This window comes from Miniopterus schreibersii (genome assembly GCF_964146895.1).
Source record: "Miniopterus schreibersii genome assembly, chromosome: 16".
NCBI classification, from domain to species: domain Eukaryota; kingdom Metazoa; phylum Chordata; class Mammalia; order Chiroptera; family Miniopteridae; genus Miniopterus; species Miniopterus schreibersii.
Genome location: NC_138116.1, coordinates 15,774,152 through 15,797,167, shown reverse-complemented (window position 1 = coordinate 15,797,167; position 23,016 = coordinate 15,774,152). Strand labels below are relative to the sequence as shown.

The following is a 23,016-nucleotide window of genomic DNA, read 5'->3' as shown; positions in this document are numbered from 1 at the left end:
TGGGGCTAATCACACACCCACATGCAGCTTGTAGAAATCAAGCCCAAGACCCATTTCCACAATTCAGTTAGAGGATTAGAATCCGTGTTATCCCTAACATCTCAGAGGAGTTGGCCTTGGTCACTCTCGCTGAACTGAAGATGAAAAGGCTCTTTGGCTGGTACAGTTCTGGAGACTAAACAGAGTTTAGCAGAATTCTTGTGCATTCCGCTCACCAATCTGACTGTTTCTCACCTGTAGGTAGTTTGAGGTTTACATGTGCATTTGCTCCCATTGGTGGGATAGGACATGGAGGGAGTGAGGTGGCTGAGACTTGAACTTAGCATGCCAGCCCCTTTCTGACCTGAGGGGCAGACTTGCAACTTAAAATCCCCCCAACACGTCCCACTCTTCAAACCTTGACTCTCTTGCCTCAGGTCCCAAGGGGGTCTCTGACCTTGTTATTAAATAGACAGACCAATGGGGTGTAAAACGGGCCAGGGCATGGCCACGGAGAACACTTTTAAAACAGAACCATAAAACTTTAGAAGTGATTTGTCCAGTTGTGAGCAGCTTTCTTAAAAAATTTTCATAATTCAGTGACATAGAAGAGAGAGTGTAGTTGTGCAACTGATTATTCGAAACTCTGGTGACAGCGAGATGAGGTTGGAAAGAATCTTACACTTTTTATTGGCAAACTCTTCATTTCTCAAGAGAAGGGCTAGAGAGGTAAAATTATACCTTCTAGGTCCCAGAGCTGTTAGGTGCTGAGCCCCCTTGACTGTTTCCCCTTCCTGCTTTCAAAACTGAATGAGTTAGCCCCTAGATTAAAGATTGAACAATCTTCTGGCAGGACTGAGGTCATTTTATTGCACAATTTCCTAAGGGATGGAGCTTAAGCACTATCAGTAGCCGCATTAGTAAATGTTTAAGGGGTAAAAATGGAAGACATGCGTTCCTAGGGTCAGGAGAGCACTGAATAAACTGGAATGCGGGTGGGGATTTCCATCTGAGCTTGCATCACATCATGTTTGCTTTTGGCCTTTATGGTAAGTGGAAGAATTCATGTTAGAACTGTCAGGAATTGGCCTTGGAATGGCTCCATGTTCTCTCTTCAAAAGATCTGTGCAATATAATTGAGTATATTCCTCACCACTAACGTGAGAATATTAGTATCCATCTCCTAGAGCTGCTGTAGAGATCAAATGCGCGGTTCATATCAACTCTTAGAACATCGCTTGGCACTTAACACACTCAGTAAACATCAGCTGTTTTGTTGTTGTCATTTTTATTTTTATTTTTTTACATAAATTTTAATTTGGGCCCTGGCCGGTTTGGCTCAGTATTTAGAGCGTCAGCACGCAGACTGAAGGGTCCGGGGTTCGATTCCTGCCAAGGGCATGCACCTCTGTTGCAGGCTCGATCCCCACAGCCCTGGTCAGGGTGTGTGCTGGGGGCAGCCAGTTGGTGTGTGTCTCTCACACTGATATTTCTCTCTCTCTCTTTCTTCCACTTACTCTGAAAAGCAATGGAAAAAATGTCCCCCAGTGAGGATGAAAAAAAATAAATTAAAAAACCAATAAATGTACTGTTTTTGTGCATGGTTGGGAGTTCATAGATATGAAACTGTATACATTGATCTACAACATTTTATATAGGGGACCTGAACATCCATGAATTTTGGTACCTGCAGGAGATCCTAGAACCAATCCCTCAGGGATACCGAGGGGCAACTAAGATTTGGGGAGTCAAAAGTTAAATTTTAACTGTGCAGAGTTGGGGGTTGGTGCCACTAACTCCCATGCTGTTCAAGGGTCAATCATTTACTCTCATTAAGGCTAATTTATAGGCTTTAGGTGCCATATTTATTTATTTTGTTCTTTAATTATTGTCAAAGTTCAAACAGAGGTGGAACCAGGGGGTAACATAGCAGACAAGGCCATCCGCATAAGAGTCTTATGAGGATGTGGTTAGGTAATATTCAGGGAGAGATGTATTTACATTTTTTCTACTCACCAACTCTTTATCTGAGAAACCACCACAGGAAGTTAGCTTGGAGTAGACATGAGAGGCTAATGTTTATTCAACAGTTTCTGCTTTGCCTGGAGATCAGTATTATCACTATCTACTGACTTTTCCCCTTCACATGATAATTTATCACATGTCACACAGATAGGGTCAAACCCTGGCTTCTCCTCATGATAGCCGCGGGCTTTGGCCAATAAATCTCACAGTTTCCATATCCTTTTTAAAAGTTGTAATAAAATATACATGATATAAATTTTACCATTTTAACCATTTTTAACTGTGCAGTTTAGGGGCATTGAGCACATTCACAGTATGGTCTAACCATCACCACTATTTTCAAGTCTTTTTTAGCATCCCAGACAGAAAGTCCATACCCATTAAAACATAACTCCCCCTTTCTCCTTCCCCTCAACCCCTGGTAACCTCTATTCTATTTTCTGTCTCTATGGCCTTGCCTAGCCTAGGTACTTCATGTAAGCATTGAGTACAGAAAAAGATCATAAATTCCTAACTGGGCAGGTAGGTCATGGTGGGTAGCCACCCCCTAGGCCTACTTCTTTAGTGAAAGGTTTTAGGCCGGCTCTGTCCATTTTTCTTGTGCATCTAGGTCAACACACCTTTGAAATACCAGAAGTAATACCCCTCGAAGAGGGTATTGACCCTCAGGAGAGCACATAATCTCGGTACCTATCCTGTAACCTGATTTCCTGCCTTGCATTTCCCCATCTCGATGTCATCTTCCATACTTAAGTTCAAATGCATAAAAGAAGCCGTAAAACTGTATTCTCCACAGCATTTGAGGTCTTGCTGCCTGGCACATGTTGTCACTTTGACTCAAACTCTCATAAAAATTCTCTACAGATTTGGGTGTTTCTTATGCTCATAGTGGAATCATGTGTTTGTCCTTTTGTGCTTGACTTATTTCATTTAGCATAACGTGTTAATGTCTTACCCATGTTGGAGCATGTATCAGAACCACACTCCTTTTTTAAGGCTGAATAATCTTTCAGTGTTAAGTAGGGACCACATTTTGTTTATCCATTCACCTGGGGGTGGAGATTTTGGCTATTGTGTCCATATCTTTTAAAGTGCTTGATAACATCTAATTCACAGGGTGGTTGTGCAGAGAACTAAAAATAAAGGGCTGGGGCATAGAAGGTGCTCAGTTAATGTGATTTCCTTCCTTTCTCCCTAGTGCAAAAGCTCATGCATTTCCTTCAGAACTTAAGGGGCTGTGATGACGAGGGCATGATCAGCCTTTTGGGATCCTCTCTTACAGTTTCTTTAATTAATAGCTTGGCTCTTTAAATTATTTAGGGGAGGAAGTTTTCCTGAAGATAGGCTGGGGTGTGGGAAGGGGATCCCCAGGGGGACAGGATGAGGGTCGGACAGAAACATGCATTCAGTTGGTTATATGTTGCTTAAGCCTAAGAACATTTGTTAGCTGAGGATTTTCTAACTTTTTCCAAAACAGCAATGGAGCTTCAGAGAGATAGTGATCTTTGAAACCCGAGCCTCCTCATTGCAAAAGCCTCAAGTGTTCAGATCTGGGCCATCAGGACTTGGAGATGAAGATTAACCTGCTTTGCCCTTTCCTTCTTTCTGGGGCAGATGCTCCCCCGTACCCCCACACTGCAGGGGTAAAGGGCAAAGGCTATGTGTTCCTTCTGGAACTTAGAAGAAATATGTGTTTCAAAGGATCCCCAGAAAGAACATAGTGAATCTTGAATCTGCAGGGGTTCAGAGTACGCCACTCCACAATGTGCTGCTCTGCCATAAGGATTATTTTAAGCTAATGGCAATTGAGAAAAAACAGACCCAAGGAAAACTCTCTGCCCTCCCCCCTCTACCAGGAAGGACAGGGTGATTCTTAATCAACAGAGACAACGCCAGACTCCCACCAGCTCCTAGCTGACTCCAGAGGTACCTATGGAACAGATTTCTCTAACCAGCCTTTATTTTCCATTGTTTCTCCCATATAGTTCTACCTTTCCACAATTTGCTGCCCCTAAAAACTCAGTCTTCTGCCTTTGTCTTGTCACTTCTCTACAAAGCTATTGTTCCCTTGTGAAGATGCTACGTAGGCCCAAATTTTAACCATTGTTTGGGCTACTTATCATTGAATATTCCCTCGTGCATGCGTGGCGCCCATGTTTATAAACTTCTGTTTGTTTTTCTCTTGTTAATCTGTCTTTGTCAGTCTCCTGTTCATGGCCCCAACCAATGAACCTAAGATGGATAGAGGAAAATAATTTCTTTCTTGTGTGCATTGTGTTAATTTTTGCTTCTCTCTTGAATATACCAAGAAGGCCCATTGAATATTTGTTCCTGTGAATCATGTTCAAACAGTGAGGTGGTAAGACTAAAAAATAATTATGTTAAGTTGACGCCTTGGGGCTTAAGGATAAATTTCACTACGTTCTAGCCACCTTTGGTATTAAATCTCCACTCATATCAATACATTAAAATGTCAAGCTGAGAGGCTTTGGGAACACGTTTGAGCAAACCATGACCTTTGGTCTTGTAGGCACCACTAAACATCAAGTATTTTAGTCAATTCCGTATAGCAGTTTGTGATTTCAGATTTCCCCAGTCAGAGGACTGCAGATCAGTAAGCAGCTATAATGTAATGTTATTCCTCCAACACAAGGACACAGACTTTTAAGAGATTAATTCATGGGGTAGGAGTAGATTGGGAGAGGATTACCCAGGCAGTTTTCCAATAAGCCTAGATTATTACAAAATGCATACATGAAGAACAGTGTTCATATACGCTTCTGTTTAAAAATAAATCTTAGCAGTTCTCAAGATCTTTATCTGGCTCCCTCACTGAAGGGGAAGATATTTGTCTATGAGTAAACCCACAGGGCAGTGCTCGTTCTTGAAACTAACAGGATGGGTGAGAGCTGTGTGTGCCTGTTCTCTGAACATCCACACTTGGGTATGTGCTCCGTTTTTATTTTTCTATTTTATTTATTTTTTAAATATGTTTGTATTGATTTTAGAGAGAAAGCAAGGGAGGGAGAGAGAAACATTGATGAGAGAGAAACATTGACCAGCTGACTCCCGCACGCCCCCTACTGGGGATCGAGCCCGAAACCCAGGGCATGTGCCCTGACCGGGAACAGAACCAGCTACCTCCCAGTACATGGGCCGACGCTCAACCAACTGAGCCGCACTGGCCAGGTTGGGTAAGTGCTCCCTGCTTTTAGATTGTGCATTTCTCTCTTTTGTTCCTCCTTCTGACTCTATATGAAATTGAAATTCATGCGGTGTGACCTGCTTAGTCAGTTTGAGGGCATCAGCCTTGTTTTGAACGTGGCCTTTTTTTCTCTGGGCGCAAATCAGTACTAAAGCTGAGAGCGATGACTCGATCTTGCGTCTGGGCGTGCTGTCCCCGTCTCTAACTGCTCCCCCAGCCAAGCAGAGTCCCAATGCATGGTCACTGGCGTCTAACGGATGTTTCTTCTGGTGATGCTGCTGTGCTGCTGATGACACCCACTTGCATGAGGTCAGAAGTTGACTCACTCTGTCAACTCTTTCAATGAGCTGTGTAGCTCTAACTCATCTGCGTGTCACCTGGGTTTGACTCATCTCTCCGAAGCAGTCATTGGACCCAGTTTTCTGCAGCTCAGTCCTAGATTTCTTCTGTTTGAACTTACCCTTCTGGGAAAAAAAAGCAAAACTCATCTGGTAAATGCACAGTACACTGGTTTATAAGGGTCTTTTATGAGTCTGAGCTCAAGGGATGGAAAGTTGGCATAAGTGTCCCCGGTTCAGAAAGCTGTCCCTGAGTCTCAGGATAAGGTTAGGCCTTCCTGTTAGAAACTCTCATCCCACTTAGTGCTTTACAATTTTAGGGTTATTGCAACCATATTTACATGGTTAATTATGCATTATTTGTTTACTGTATTTCTCCACAAAGAACTGTGTCTTTTTGTTTCAATTTCAAATAAGTCATTTAATTATCCAAAGATATTTCATTCATTTTTTTTTTTATAGTTTACAATTTTATTTTCTGTTAGTTTCAGGTGTACAGCATAGTGTTTAGGCAGTCATATACTTTACAAAGTGGTCCCCCTGATGTCTCCAGTACCCACCCAGCACCATACACAGTTATTGCAATATTATTGACTATATTCCCTAAGCTGTACTATACATCCCCATGACTATTTTGTAACTACCCATTTGTACTTCTTAATCCCTTCACCTTTCTCACCCAGTCCCCCAACCCCTCCCCTCTGGCAACCATCTGTCTAAAGAACTGTGTTTTTTACAAAATTATTTTGCTATATGCAGGGTTTTGAAAAGTGCCTAGACTATAGTAGGTGCTCAAAAGGATTTCTTGAATAAATACTATTATTACTAATAATATACCATGATTATTACTACTAGTAGTAAAGATTTATAGAGTTCTTGACAGTTTACAAAGCACTTCACGTGAACTCGTCATGGATAGGTCTTAAAAACATAGTGCTGGGTGCAAAAGCAACAGTGCAAGCTCTAAGCCGCAATACATTTACATACATTTAAAACACACAAATACACAGATCAGCATCATACAGACTTTCAGGATCACTCTATGCTTAAGCACATGTAATGAACACATGAGAGAGCCTTGGATGAGAAGAGCAGTGGTGTAAAGAACAAACTGAGAAACTTAATAAAGTTAAGCAGTAGTGAGGCCTCACACAGACTAAGGGTATTAGGACACTGGGAACAGAGAAATAGGATCATCTCAACTCTGATCTAAGGCCACAGAGAGAGAGAAGGGAAAGATTTTCTAGACTAAATTTTGGAAAAATCTAAAGTAATTATTTTTACCGTATTTTGAGTGCATTTAATTTCTCAAATACCTGATTCTTGACTCAACATCACTGTACTCCTCTAAAACCTACCCCCCCCTTTTTTCTGCCTCATACACTCTCAAGACATCTTTATCAAAAGCAACGCTTATCCACACAGCAACATGGATGAATCTCAAAGCATAACATTGCTAAGTGAAAAAAGCCAGACTCAAAGGGCTCCATCCTGTATGATTCCATTTGTCTGACCTTCTGGAAAGGTGAAATGATGGGAACAGAAATCAGGTGGTTGCCAGTGACTGGAGTCAGCGAAGAGGGCTGACTACAAAGAGAGAACATTCTGGAATGATGACCATTTCTGTATCTTGAGTATGATGGTGGATACACAATTGTAATTGTAGGCTAGGGCTGCTGTGACAAAGTACCACAGCCAGTGCAGTTTAAACAACAGAAATTTAATTTTCTGTTAGGCTCGAAGTCCAAGATCAAGGTGCTGGCAGGGGTGGTTTCTGTTGAGGCTGCTTGTCCTGGCTTGTGGATGGCCCCCTTCTCGCTGCGTCCTTGCATGGCCTTTCCTCTGTGCGTGCCCACTCCTCTCTTTTCTTCTTATGTGGACACCAGTCCTGTCGCATTAGAGTCCCACCCTTTCTGAACTCATTTAACTGTAGTTACCTCCTGAGAGGCCCTATCTCCAAATGCAGCCATATTGAGGGTTAGGACGTTGGGAGTTCACAATTTAGATAATAATAACAAGTGCGTAATAAAAATCCATAGAATTGTGTACCTTAAAAGGGTGCCTTTAACTCAATGTTAATTATACCACAATAAACAAAACAAATAAAAAAATATTCCTTTATGTAAAAATTGTACTGTGCAGTGCAGTGGTTGGTTAGCTCAGCTGGTCAGAGCATGGTGCTCATAAAACTGTACTTTCCATTTAAAAACAGGGAATAATATATTTCTATGGGTATCCAGGAAAATATAACTTGTCTATGTTATGATCCTTATTTCTTTCTTTTCTTTTTTAAAATATATCTTTATTGATCTGAGAGAGAGGGAAGGAGAGGGAGAGAGAGAGAGAAATATCAATGATGAGAGAGCCATTGATCGGCTGCCTCCTGCACGCCCCTGACTGGGGATCGAGCCCGCAACCCGGGCATGTGCCCTGACCAGGAATCGAACCCCGATCGCCTGGATACTAGGTCGATGCTCAACCGCTGAGCCACACCAGCCGGGCAGATCCTTATTTCCGTAATGAAAAAAAGAAACCCTAGACACCTCCCTGGCTGTGATAGTACTGAATGAGTTAAATGTATTCTTGAAGTCATGTTGTTTTTGATTGTGGACTATGGTTAAGTAAACAGAACAATTCAAGGCAGAGAGGTCTTGCAGAAGGCTGCAAACACAGGCTGCATTAGAAATCCGTGGGGAGTGCTGTCTGGAGTAGCAGATGGGCAAGGCTGCACATAGCGGGTAGCTAAATTCATATTTTTTTGGGTAGCTTGTTTAGGGCTAGTTGAGGTCAAACTTAAAATAATTTAGGACAGATTTTGGGGCAAGCAGTCTGGTGTTGCAGAAAATGTATGGCCTCAAGTTAAATCTTGGATTTAGATGGATAGACGTGGATTTCAATCTTGACTTCTCCATATATTACCTTGGAAACATTGTTTGATCCCTTTGGATCTTTATTTCCTCATCAGGAAAATGGGCTAATAAAAGCTAGCATGCAGGGTTGGCATGAGGATTTGATATAAAGAATGTGAAACCCCAGGATGGAAAGCTGGCACTTGGTAGGCACTCAGCAATCTACAGCATTTAATACTCAGCATGCTCAGGCCTGGGGGCCATGGACCTCTGATGTGGTCTCGTACCCTGGAGAGTTACTTTGGGGGCCAGTTGCTATGTCTAAGGAATGATGGAAGACTTTTTGCCCCTTCCTCGTAAGACCCCAGAGCTACTTTCTGGAACTCCCTGTTAAAATTATTTCCCTCTTATGAAGACAGATTGAGTACCTAAGGAGCTGGGAATTTATCTTCATTCACCCAGGAGTATTTGGCCTCTGAGTCAGAAAGAAAAAGTGTTTCTTCTACCTTAATTGAGGATTCCCCCAGGATCCCTGAGGCTAGATAATAGTAGCACAATTATGGGTCCGGTAATATAATAGAGAGTGTTGATTAGTAAGTCCATTGCTTGGTGGGGTGGAAAGTGTTAGCAAATAGCCTGGGCCATTGATCTGGTTGTGTGTTTTTTTGTTGTTGTTTTTTCCCCTAAGTAGGTGACTTGAAGTAAATAATTATTCCTCTTTGGGTCTCATTTTCTGATTCTATGAAGGGAAGATGTTGAGTTAAATGACTTTTAAGGTCCTTGCCAGCTAGGGTATTCTAATATTCTATGGTTTGAAACTGCAGAAGGATCTTAATTAATTGATTGATTCCTGCAAGGCCTGATGTAGCCTTCACTCTGTGTTGAGTCCTGTGCTATGTTCTGGGGAGTCAGTGACAAACAAGCTAGATACTGGCTTTTCCCAGCCTGAGCTCGTATCTCTGCGGCAGTGCTACCTACCCAAGGTCACTTCCCACATAACTCTTTCAGTGACATGGCAGGAATGTTAATTCCCTTTGTGCAAGGGTCAGAGCTGGGAGTATTGGCATCATAGAATTTGCTTCTTACAGAATCATGTTAAACAACAAAATAAAATACTTTTATTTAAAAAAAAAATTTCTTATTGATTTTGAGGGAAGGGGTAGGGGGGAGAGAGATGTCAATTTGTTGTTCCACTTATTTTTACATTTATTGATTGATTCTTGTATGTGCCCTGATCAGGGACCGAACCTGCAACCTTGGCCTATAGGGATGACACTCCAACCAACTGAGCTACCTGGCGAGAGCCAAAATAAAAAAATTCTAAAGTTTGGAAAGATGGAGCCACTCTCACTAAATAAATACATAAGATACAATAAGTACAAATAGAAGGAAAACCCTTAACTTGGGTTTAAAATAAATTAAATTTACAGGTACAGGAGAAGACATATAGAGTTGGTAAGCATCTGACTGGCCCTTCTGCTCAGCCAACAGGGATTGATAGTTGCAAAGTAACATTAGTCACAGAGTTGGAAAAGAATTGAGTCTCCCTAAGATCTCTCCACCTGACAGTGTCATCATGCCAATGATATGGTTGGGAACCAGTGACATCATCTCTAGCACTCAGCACTCTCCCCTCCCTTTCCTTTCATTTTCCCCTTTGAGAGCAGGGTGTGCCTTATCTAACATTGAATCCAATCCTGTATCCATAGTCCATAGTTCTTTGAATTGCACATGATAGGCAATAAATAAAATATAAATAATACCTGACTTTACAGCAGTCCCTGTGAAAGTAGACCAGGAGTTTTCATTGGTATTAGCCAACCACGTGATGGAGTTGCCAGGAAATACCAGAACTGTCTTGGGCTGTGTTAACAGAAGCGCGTAGTGGGCTCTAAGAGAACTCTGCACTCCGTGCTGGGCAAACACGTTCAACAAACATTGTGTCCCATTCTGGATATCACATTTAATGAGAGATATTAAAGCTGGAGATTTTCCAAAGAAGAGTCCAAAGAACTGTCCAAAGAAGGATGGTAGTATAGCAAAGGGGTTAAGGCCACCCACTTTAAAGTTAGATGGAACCACTCAGGTCCAAGCCCTGATACTGTGTGACCTTGGGAAAGTTACTTAACCTCCAACACTCTCAGTTTCCTCATCTATACGGTAGAAATAATGAACAGCACCCCTCTCATGGAGTTATGGCAAGGATTATGATTAGCACGACAAACTGTGATTTACAGTTGAAGGAATTAGAGTTGTTTAGCCAAAAAATTTGAAGACTTAGGAATGAGGGGGAGCTGTGAGGGAAGTGAATGGGAGGTGATATCCATCTTTAGATATTTGAACAACTGCTATTGGGAAGAGGCATTGGACTTATTTTGGGCAGATTCATATAATTAGTATTAGGTCCAAAAGTAGGATTTGCCAAGAAGATGATATTGCCTTGACATGTGGCAGAAATTTTGACAATCAGCATTGTTTAAAAATGGAATTCAAGACCACAGACGGTGTTCAAGCAGATGCTGATGTCCACGTCTTAGGATGGTTCAGAGGAAAGTCCTGCATTTGGTGAAGGAGTTTGGGCTCTCAGGGCTTCTCAAACTTGGCTGTGCCTCAGAATCATCTGGGAGTAGAGCTCAGGAATCTCTGATAGGCACCTGAGGTGGTTCTGATAAAACCTGTCTTGCATAGGCAATTCAGACCCACTGGACTAGAGGATGGGTCCCCTTCACCCTTATTAGGCTGTGATGGGATTCTGGTGGGAAGGCGCTTCAAGCAAGGAGATGCAAAGATAAGAAAGTACAAAATATATTTTGGAGACATTTGGTTAGAATCGTTAAAGAGAAAAACCACAGGCTCAAAATGGTGTCACTTGTGCTAAAAGCTCATGATACCAAACCTAGATTCAATACCTAACCTCTTTGCTGCTTCAGCCTCTCCCAGAAATGTGATCTTAACCAACCAGTCTGAAATTTTCTGGTCAACCATCAGTACAGTCATCTGTTACATGGGCCCTTTCCATCCCCTAAAGAAAGAAGAGGCAATTTGCATGATGAAAACTTTTCCCTTTCTCTTCTCCCCCAAAAAGGTGATGTCCCCAGGGCCAAATACAATCCCTTCTTTTCTTTTGTTAATAGTTCCCTCGCCCTACCCTCTTCATATAAAAACCTTCCATTTGTACAACCCATTAGAGCACCCTTCTAGTTGCGAGGTGGGATGCTGCCTTATTTATTAATTGCTTAATAAACCCAATTAGATCTTCAGACTTACTCAATTGAATTTTGTTTTTTTAATGGATTGGAGGTATGAAGTTGAAGAGTAGTTGGGAGTCTAATTGGAAAAAGTTAGGGCCATTTTGTGGAGAGCTCTAGATGCTAGGTACGCGAGTCTGGAGGTTACCAGGCACGGTTCCATGATAAATGAACAGAATGAGCTAAATGGAGACTAAAGGCAATTCCGGACACAATAGTCCTTCCCTCTTGGAGTTCACCGTCTTGGAACCTGTGACATGAATCATCACCTTCCGTTCGCTTCATTCCAGAGCTACTCTTAGTTAGACAATGTACAGTGCCTAGTTGATCCATGCCATTGATGTTCCTTTCCAGCCCCAGCACGTGGAAAGCAAAGGAGGGCTTTCACTCCCACGGTTCTCCCGGGTAGCAGAGGCCGCACCCATGGGGCTGCGCCGCTGAAAAGCAACAGTTTCAAGATCACAGTCTCGATGACGTGAGAGGTGCCAAGGGCTGGAAGCCAGGTTCAGAGTTTTCATCTACAGGGACAAATTCCCCCTAAGCCCAGCCCACTGAATTCCTTAACGTCAGCGCTTCTGTTCTCATCTCAAGGCAATTCTTTCATTCGTGGCAGCTCTCCCCTCTGCCGCATTAGAGCCCGCAATAAGAGGAGGGGGAAATGAGGCCACTGGGGAGAAGCAGCTATGTTCTGAGACAGCAGAGCCAGGGACTGCAACTGATCACACGGACCAGGACCAATTTAAGTCTCAAAAAAAACCCAAGTCTAAAACCAAAACCTATTCCCAAATCCTCAGAGAGCCAGCGGCACGCAGATGTGCACAACACGAGGCAAACACTGTCCTTAGTGTTCCGTCTAGTGTCTGCCCACATCCTGAGCCAATGTCCCTGAAAATAGCTTCCTGTGGGAATAAATCACAGGAGGCAGAAAAGACAATGGGCCTGTGAGAAGCTGTAGGTTTTTCAGGCTTGCCTTTCTTTCTCAGCGGTGGGATTTGGGGCCAGTCAGTTCCATCAGCCGTAGGACGAGAGTAGAGACGCCAACCTCGCAGGGTGTTGGGAGCCTTGCGTGTGAAGCCCCTGACCGTTCTTTGAGTTTGATAAATGCAGGTGGAGTTTGTGATGGTCTCCCCTGCAACCTGGCTCTCGGGCTGGGCTCACACATAATTTGCGTGGTCCTACTTTTGTGCCTTCATGAGGACACCCACTGTTGTCTAGGATGGTCTTTGCTATTCCAGTAGGATTCCTAGTCAAAGGTATCTAAATCTGCATCTTTTCAGGGAGGCATTATGAAAATGTACTGAAGAGTTTGGGAGTTGGATGGATTTCCTAGGGCTGCTGTAACAAAGTGCCTAAAACTGGGTGGCTTCAAACAACAGAAAGTAATTATTGTGTAGTTCTGGAGGCTAGATGTCTGAAATCAAGGTGTCAGCAGGGCCGTGGTCACTATGATAGCTGTAGGGAAGGGTCCTTCTTTGTCTCTTCTGACTTCTGCTGCTTTTCCTCAATCCTTGGCATTCTCTGGCTTATGGATGCCTCACTCCAGTTCCATGGCCATCTTCTCCCCGTGTGTCTCCGTATCATCTTCTCTCTGTGCATGTCTATCTCTGTGTCCAAATTTCCCCATTTTATAAGGATGCCAGTCATGATGGATCAGGGCCCATCCTAATGACCTTATTTTAGCTTATCACTGTAGAGACCCAACGTCCAAATAAGGTCCCGTTCTGAGGGGATTAGGATCTCAACATATCTTGTCAGGGGTACACAATTCAATCCATAACAAGAGTTATACAGATCTGGGTTCAGATCTTGGCCTTACCAGTTGCTAGACATGATCTTGGTCTAGTTATTTACCTCTCTAAGCCTCAGTTTCCTCATGTCTAAAATAAGGGCCATATTATTAACCACCTCACGGGGTGGTTATGAGACTAAAAGGAGATAGTGTTTGCCAAGTGTCTGGCAAATGATGAAGGAGAGGGCATTTTCATAGACATCTCTCTCTCTGTCTCTCTCTCTGCCTCTTCCTTCCTTCTTTCAGAAACATGACCATTGCGAAAAAGCCTCAAACTTCCCTCGAGGGAGGCCCTGGCTGGTCAGAATGCCCTGTAGTAACCTCATCACCACTTTCCAGCCAAGCACCCCAAGCAGAGGTAGAGCAGAAAGCAATTGGGTGGGATCTCATGCATGCCCAAGTATTCTGGTCTTTTGGCACAGGCGTGGGAGAAGTACACAGTGAACTGAACAGGAGAGGCAGGGGCAGGAAGAAAGGTGTGCTCTGAAAAAGACCAGTGACCTTCGGACTACCCAGAAACCCTAGGCCTTGAGCACTAAATGGTTGGGAGCACAAAGACAATTCGGGTTTGTCCTAAAGTCGAACCTGGTGTGGGAACTGTTGTAGTTAAGGTGGAGTTGGATGCTTAAGTATTTAAACAAAATTTCTTCTTATCTTTGATTTTCCTATGCTTCCTCATTTCTCTAGGCAAACTATAGACGGTCACCTTTTACTTATCTTGAACTTAGATGTCACATGCTCACAGTAAGAAAACCAGAAGGGAAAAGCACATAGTGATTTACATGTGCCCACGTATGCGGACATACATTCTCTTCCCCCTTACACACACACACACACACACACACACACACACACACACACACACACACACACACACATGCCTTTAATTAAACAGCCAAACAGCCAGACCAGATGGCACTACCTCTCAAGATACTTCACCCATAGGCAATCCTCTTAGACCCTTACTGAGAGCTTACACTCTTATTTCATGTATAATTCTAGCAGAACTTGTTTCTCTAACTTCCAAGCCTCATGTAAAATAGAAGCACCAAACGGACAAAACAAATATGGGATAAAGGAGGTAGACATGCTGAGAACACGAAAATCTGAGTGCTGAATGCCTAGCAACAAGGCAGAAGAGAAAAAAAAAAGAAAAAATTTGAACAGAGCAATCTGGGGCCACTGAATTTAGAGATAAGCGATTGTTGGGGCCTCCACGGACCTGACTGGCTGTGACGCAGCACAGTCTGATCCCTTCTGTTTCCAGGATGACTCCGAATCACCAGGGAGGCTAAATTACGTTCTGTCTCTTCTGTTTAGAAAGCATGGACATGGGCACTCTAGCTAAGGAAGATTTATATCTAAAATGTTAAAAACTTTCCAACAAGATTTGGCTTCTGAGAATCAGAGTTGGAAAGCACTGAATCACAATGAAATTATAATTTATGGAGCAGGTATTTGACAATAACTTTGTCCACTGAGCTGACCGACCAGATGTGGCCTTCCGCTGCCCTTTAGTTGAAGTTGGCAAGCTAGACAGAGGAGGTCTTTTTGCCATCCCAGTGTTAGATGCATCTTAACATTCTTTCCAAAAGTGTAAAAAGAAGTTAGGGGAAAGAAGATAGTTTATGAGTTGCCACAATAAGCACACATCCGAACATTCTTCCTACTTCTCCCTTTCAAAGAAGTGCCTGTATTTCCCACAGTAGCTGCAACGTTCCCTGCCCATTCCGTCTGTTCCGTCCTGCCCCACGTCACAGGCCCAAATCTCCTCCTCTTCAGTCTGGCTCAGCGTCACCCCTTCCAAGGAGCTATGTGGAACCTTCAGTCGAAAGCGATCCCTCCTCTAAACTTCCATGGAATGTTACTGATCCCTCTCACTGTACCTTTCAGTTTCTATGCTGTATTACAGGGGTTTCCTTCTCTTTTTCTTTAAATTATGGCTTCTTTCTCTTAATCTATAGATTGCTTGCGGGCAGAATCTGGATTTGATTCATTTCTGTGTCCCCAATAGCACCTGGCATTGTATCTTATACTTAATGGGTGTTTGATAAATGCTTATTGAATGGCTAAATGAGGGAATCCAGCCCGCCAGTTAGTTGTCCTTTGCATTTGCCAAGGCTATATTGTTGACACAGAGAATTTGGGGACTCTGGGAGAGACATGAATTATATATAGATGGAGGCATTCATGTGGAAAATTAGCACGCTGATTCTTTTTCCCTGAGGGCAGTAACAACTTTCCCTCTTCTTAAAATGTGGGGCCCAAGAGTGATGGCCCCTCTCTTTCTCTCTGTATGTGTATGTGTGCATACATATACATACATGCACGCATTCCATTGGTTCTGGTTCTCTTGAGAACCCTGACTAATCCAGATAGCTCCTAATTAATTAGGCTACTTTGTTTTATAAATGTATTTACACTTAACATATAAGAACTCAATGAATCCATAATGATATCAAACTTTTCTAAAAAGAAAAAAGAGAAATCTCCCCACCAACGAACAAGAAAACAGAGACTTCAAAGACAAACAAACAAACAGACAAACAGAACCCTAGACACCACTGAAGGTAAGTAGGGTTTCAAGTCCTTACTTTGAAAATTGACCATTAAGAGGGAAGAGTTAAGCATTTATTCTGTCCTTCCTATATAAATGACACTGAGAGTAACTGAGCCCTAATTATGAGAGACATTCCTCTCTATGAAAGAATTCCAGCCAATAAATGTAGAAGAAATGATAGAGCTGAAACTCTTTTCTAACTTCTAATGCAATAATTCAGGCAATGACCAACAGTGGGAGAAAACATGAGACAAAAAGTCGATAAAGGACTTTAGGATGGCTTGATCACCACCATCACCATCACCACCATCACCACCACCATCATCATCACCATCACCACCACCATCACCACCATCACCATCACCACCACCGTCACCACCACCATCACCACCACCACCATCACCACCACCATCATCATCACCATCAACACCATCACCACCATCACCACCACCGCCATCATCACCATCACCACCACCACCACCGTCACCACCGTCACCACCACCGTCACCACCATCACCATCACCACCACCACCGCCACCATCACCATCACCATCATCACCACCACCACCATCACCATCACCACCACCATCATCATCACCATCACTATCACCATCATCATAATTATCATCATCACCATTGCACCATCACCATCATCATCATCGCTGCCACAGCTAATATTTATGGAGCTCTTAGTATGTGCCTGGCAAAGTTCTAAGCATTTTATTCATAGCAACTTAATTAATTGTCATAACTCCTCTGTGGTAGACACAATGATTATTTAAAATGTATGATAGGGAACCTGATTATACATGATTCTATTTAGAGAAAAAATAGAAGTATGTAAGTTAAAAAGTAAAAAAAAAGTTATTGCCCCCATTTAAAAATCCCACTCTATTAAATAGCCATTGTTAATAGTTTGGATGTATTTTTCTAGATATTTTCTATGCATAATAAAATATGAAAGTATATGAATGGATTTTTTTTTAAACATAGAAGGGATCACAGTTCATATACCATTAAAGTCCTCTGCAATCAGCATTTTCTTCTAACAATACATCCTGGCCATCTCTCCATCAGAGTTCATGCAGATTTGCATCCTTCCCTTTTATAGTTGAATGACATTCCATTTTATGAATATTGGCTCATGTGTCTCTCACTCCTCAACCAGGCTGCACGTTTTGTGAATCTACAGCACATCCCTACGGCACTTATCAAAGTCTGAGCTCACGGCAAGTGAACACTAAATAGGAAAGGTTACTTTCTGTAGAGTGCATATTTTCTCTGAAAATCTGGGTATATTCAATGGAATTGCCAATCTGAGAAATGCAACCCTAAGCAGGTTATATATCTCTCGGCTTCAGTTAATGCCTTTAGCAACTGCCTACAGTTGGTTGTGTGTATTTTTTGGAGTCATAACGCCTTTGAAGTTTATCAGTCAGCTACAGCATCTCAAGTAGGGCGGGAAATCACCAGGAAGGTCCTTGGAGAGCCTGCCTTCTGGTACTGACCACGCCAGCTGTGACCCTGAGCAAGGTGCTCTTCCTCTCTGCTTCTCTTTGCTGTTGCATTAGGGGCTGGGACTGGGGGGGGCATGAGGGTCCTGTCCAGCTTTGAGATCATGTAAATTTACAAGTCAGAGCAAAATCCACCTCTGTGAGCCATGTGGTAAGAACGGGCGCGACAGCTAGTATTCCCTGAAGAGTCAGTTTAACTCTTGGCATGAATGCTTGGCATTTTTAAGATGGAAAAATACGGAAAGGAGAGCATATGATACAGGCTTAGAGTGAGAGTGAGAAGTGAGCCAAATCTGCCGTATGGCCTTGCAGAAGCAGAGCAGGAGAAAACCAGTTCACGCGATTTGTTCTCTGCTGCTTAAAGCCCCCTCCAGCCTTGCAACCATGATTTGGAATGCAGGGATATACTAGGTAGGGTCATATGTACATTCACTTATTTTATTTAGAAAGTGAAAAAAAGCTACCAACTTACACATACACTATGATTATTAACATGTAAAATACACATTAAATTGTTAGGAAATGCAACAACATCATATGGTGACTGTCTCTGATAATAGTATTATGGGTGATTCCTATTTTCTTTGCTCAATGTTTCCCCAATGGATAGGAATTCCTTTTATAATCAGAAAAATACAATCGGAAAAATATTTATGAATATTAATTAAAAAAACAAGCATGTAATTACACTAAATGCTATTAGAAATCACTTTGGGTAGTTAAAATCATCATCATCATTTCTTTCTTTTCTTTTTCATAGTTTTCAAGTTTATCTTAACAAACGTGTATTCATATTGGAAAGAAAACCAATCCACAACTGGCCTACCACAAATTCATTCTCTCCCTTTTTCTTTCTAATGAAACCCTGATCTTGGGGGGAGCGGGGAATGTCAGTGTACCAGCAAAATTTTGCACCTTCCATGCTTCCTTGCAGATGGGGGTAGAGTGGACATTTGATTAAGTTCTAGCCAGTTGTTGAGTGGGCCTCTCAGCTGACTTGACTGGCATGTGCCCTCGTATTCCTTTCCCTGCCTGGAACTTAGATGTGAGGTTCGGAGCTGCAGCAGCCCTCTTGTAATGAGAGGACACCCTCATGAGGTAAAGGCGGCAGAGCAGAAATAAAAGTGCCTGGGACACTTGGGAGTCACTGCACCAGGCTAATCCATCTCGCTCCCAACTTCAGGCTGCAGGAGAGAGAACAAATTCCCATCATGCTTTAGCCACTGTATTTAGTGTCTTTTGTTAGTCAAGCACAATTTCTAACTAATACACAACTTAAAAACAAACAAACAACTTTTTAATTCCTAATCACTGCGACCATCTCACAACAAGGTTTTAGGGGGAAGTCACTTGAAATTCACCGAGGATGGAAATAAAAGGCAATGTTGTGCTAAAAATTAAGGATGGTCTCGAAGGCTCCGATAAATCAAATCTGTTTCACATGGCCGACGTTCCATGCACAGTAGTACATTCATTGATTTTACATTTGGGGACAATAAGTTTTTAATAGATCCCAGCAGCTAGGAAATCAATGCGTCACCATATGCCTGAACTGAGACTATTTGTCATGGCTGCTGCTCTTTCCAAAGAGCGCAAAACAGACCTGACATGGAGAAGCACCAGCGTGGGGACAGTTACTTGAAATGTCAGATGGAAAACATCAGGAAATGGGGTACGCGCAAGCCTCTGTCACAGAGACAGACTCACCCCTCTGTAAGCTTCCTTTTTCAGCTCCCCGATCAACAACGATGCCACAACCACAGCAGTTTTTCAGGACAAATCCTCCTGTCACTCAGTGCTTCATTCTAAAGGGCTAGGGTGGGGGGAGAGAGGAAAGGTCAGGAAAAAGGGAGGGTACAAGGTCAAAAATGCCAGAGCCAGAAGGGCCTCGGAGGGTTCTTAATAAGCTTCAAGGCTTTCTTTTGGTGGAGGAACAGGAGACACCTAACGCCTCCCAGGGGCTAGTGACGAGGTTACCATTAGAACCCGGAGCAGCAGCCTCCAGGCTGCTGAGCCAAGTCACACGCAGCATGAGGAAGGTGCACGGGGACCAAGCGCAGAGTCTCGGGGCTCAGAGCCATCGGCGGTACCACCAAGTCAGGAGGGTCTTGCGGGCGTCCTGACGGTTCAGTAGAGACGTCTCCACAGAGGAGAAAGTACAGAGAAGAGGAAGTCAGGGTGACCTGAGTGGCGCAGGGCCAGAAGGGGTAGGGAGGCCGAAGGATTCATTTCTGCTGATCCAGCTTCTCGGCCCTCCCCCTCACTGTGCCTGTGGAGCCAGCTGAGTGACACCCCTGGGACAAGGTCTGCACACAGTAGGTGCTTTACAATATCTGCCGAATGGACGGATGGTGGTCCATAGGTACACGCAGTCGCTTCCACGTTGACGTAACTCCACCTGTATCTGGGCTGCACCAGCAACAACGGCGCAGGACATGGAAGTGATAATGGCATCGTGATTTACGCCCTATATAAAAACGGGTAAATCATTCACAAACGCAGGTGATTTATTTTTAGTAACAAATGATTTGCAGCATGCCTCACAACTAACGGTGATCCTCTAACACACTGTCCACCGTGCAGGGGTATGAGGCCCCAGATGCAGCCAAGGGGCCTGAACCTACTGTTATTACCAAACTTAACCACACCTCATGATCTAATTGGACGGGATTCTTCCACGAGGCCTGTTTATACAAATCCCTATGTAAACACCGCTTCTTTATAAAACCCGAAAGGGGAAATGGAGAGAAAATGGATGCAAAGTATAAGAGCAGAAGAGAGCTGGGTTAAAGAAAGGGAGACCTTCTTAATGATGAGGGGCGTTCAATTCAGTCTTGTTGCCACTTCAGAATCCGTTTGTTTCCTCGCTTGGATCTGTTTGTCCTTCTGAGCGTGGGTATAATGACTTGTTTTTCATACAAGCTCTTCTCCAAAATTCTACCACAATATTAGCTTTTCTCCCTCCCAACGCAGCAAGCAAACGTCACTGATACATTTCCACGCTGAGAATGTCCTTATCAATTCTGACCAGTGGTTCAGACTCCAAATTCCACTGCCACGTTTCTCCCACGGAGCCGCTCTTGGGCAATTCTAAGCCCTCCCTGGGAGCAGCATGCTTTCCTCGCTCCTGGTCCCCTTTATCTTTCCAAACCAGGTCCTCATCTTTCTGGGATCTTCAGAGCTTTGCAGGCCTGTCAAGCTCAGACTGCAGCTGAGGCCACCAGGCCGTAGCTGTGCCGAAAAGCAGCGGCAGATGCCAGCGTATGGCCAGTGGTTAGTTCCATAACAGTTGAGAACAGAGAACCCCTGAGCAAGAAATAAACGTGGGTGGCCACCTTCCCACTCTCTTGGGAGGAAGTGAATAGCTACGATCTTTCTTAATCCTGGTGTCCCAAAAACCTTATCTGAAAGTCAAGAGCCCAAGAAGGCCAGAGAGTAAGTGAGCTGTTACAATAGAGGGAGATGATAAATGTTCTCTTACTTTCTCTAGTTCGACCACCACTGTTCTCAGGGGAGATGGAGTAATGAGGGGATGGCTGTCTTGATGCTCTTGAGTGACACTGGACTGTGTCTCCCCTCTGGTTCTCAGGGAAGTGTGCCCTCATCGAGGGGATTGTGTTATCCGGTGCTCCCCCAAAGTTAAGGCCGTGAGAGACAAACCACAAACGCGTGGGCTTTGTGCCTCCAGCGTGCAGAATCACTCTGTGGCTGCGTGGATTCCGGGCGGCCACGGAATTAAAGGGCGAACTCGGGACTAAGTCAGAACCTCTAGGTTCTGCTAATCAGATTCTGTCCACCTGAAGGGTTTGTGCAAGACAAGCCGAAACTCGCCTTACGCATTTTCAGGCGGATGAAATGATGAGCCCTGCGCTCACTAAGTGGCTTTTGAAGTATCTGTGGGCTCTCTGGAGGGACTTGGATTTTTTTAGGGCTAGTTCTGAGGGGTTTTTTGGCTTCAACCCCATAGGTTTGCACTTGGACTCCATGGCATCTTTTCTTTGCAACTTAGCCTTATGCCTCTTTATAGAACTAGGAGTTTTTCGCTCCGGCTCCTTGCAATTATCTTTTACCTATTATCTTAAAAAAACAACAACAAGCTGTTTTCCTCCTAAAGATGTTTACACTCTAGTCCATCATCTTTGAAAATACAACAAATGGTTACTCTGCTCGTGCAGGATCTGTAACCGAGGCAACTCTGATAAAGCTTGCGCTTCCAGCTTCTGTCCAGGGCCCCAAGTCCGCAAGCCATCACATCCAAAAGGATCGGGTGGCTGCCCCAGAAAGGGCCTTGAAATGTTAAGTGTCCCACCAACGCTCTAGGCATCCCCTTTAGACACTGTATTAGTTTGCTGGATTGTCCTGACCAAGTTCAACAAACCGAGTGGCTTAAACAACAAGAATGTATCGTCTCAGACTTCTGGAGGCTGGAAGCCTGGAATGAAGGTGCTGGCAGGGCTGTGCTCCCTCTGAAGGCCCCAGGAAGGGTCTGCTCCGGGCCTCTCTCCCACCTTCTGGTAGTTCCTTGGCAACTGGTCACACAACTCCAATCTTCACATGGCCTTGTTGTGTCTGTGTCAAGATTTCCCCTTTTTGCCTTCCTCTTTCTAGAGCCCTATCTCTTACCTGCCTGTATTTTAAAACTTCGTGATTTTTTTCTTGTGAAATAAAGCTTTGTTTCCCAATGGGATTATTAGTTGCACAGCTGTGGCATTCGAACCAACATTTTAAAACCTGGTGGAATGCCTTGACAGCGAGAAGCAAGGCGTTCCTTTGAACGTTCAAATACTGCCTATTTCCGCTTCCTTAGGGACGTGGGATACCCTGTTTCACCTTTTAGTTCATCATTCTTCCATCAGGCACAATTGTTCTTAAAGCAAATGCAGCGTTTGGCCTAATTTGGATGACAGCCGCGGGAAGGACACAAACCAACCGCTTCCCAGGCGAGGGAAGGAAGGGCGAGACGGAGATTTATCAGGAGTGTGCTACATGTCAGACGCTTTCTATTCCTATCTCATTTAACCCTCCCTCGCCTATGAGGTAGACACAATTCAAACTAGTTTACCGATGCAGAAATGGAGGCTCAGGGAAGCTCTGGAGTTGGCGCCAGACCACACAGCTGGTCCACGTGGGAGGCAGGATTTGAAGTCAGTTCAAGACGGGCCGCCTTCTGCTCTCAGGTTTTTTCCCCACAGCTGTTCAAGAGCAGTCGCAGACACGTGTTTGTTCCACCCCACCTCTCTCCCGTGCTAGAACCGCATAACCCGGCAGCTGCTCCGTCATGTCTGTTAAATAATCAACTGGTCTTTCCGATTTTCTCCTCTGAATAAAGTGACCATGAGTTCCAGCAGGAAAAAAATAAATGAATTGTAATTTGGCCAGAATAGTGTCTTCTGGTGTCCCATAAGACGCTGGGGTGGAGTGGGCCACGGCAGGGCTTTCCACCAGAAATGCCAGCTCAAATCTCCTTCTGTCACTACCTGCTACTGAGGCTTTTATAAATCACTTAACT

At 43.7% G+C, this 23,016-nt stretch overlaps 1 protein-coding gene and 1 long non-coding RNA gene across 3 annotated transcripts in view; one reads left to right on the top strand and one right to left on the bottom strand.

Moving 5' to 3' along the window:
* Positions 1 to 23,016, top strand: part of PCTP (phosphatidylcholine transfer protein) — a 182,576-nt gene that overhangs the window by 8,305 nt on the left and 151,255 nt on the right. The gene's annotated exons all lie outside the window — the stretch shown is intronic.
* On the bottom strand, positions 18,358 to 20,417 carry LOC308568481. Its single transcript, XR_014000491.1, has 4 exons — positions 20,310 to 20,417; positions 19,485 to 19,916; positions 19,215 to 19,312; positions 18,358 to 18,691 (listed from the first exon to the last, which is right to left on the bottom strand). It is a non-coding gene; the product is annotated as an uncharacterized lncRNA (long non-coding RNA).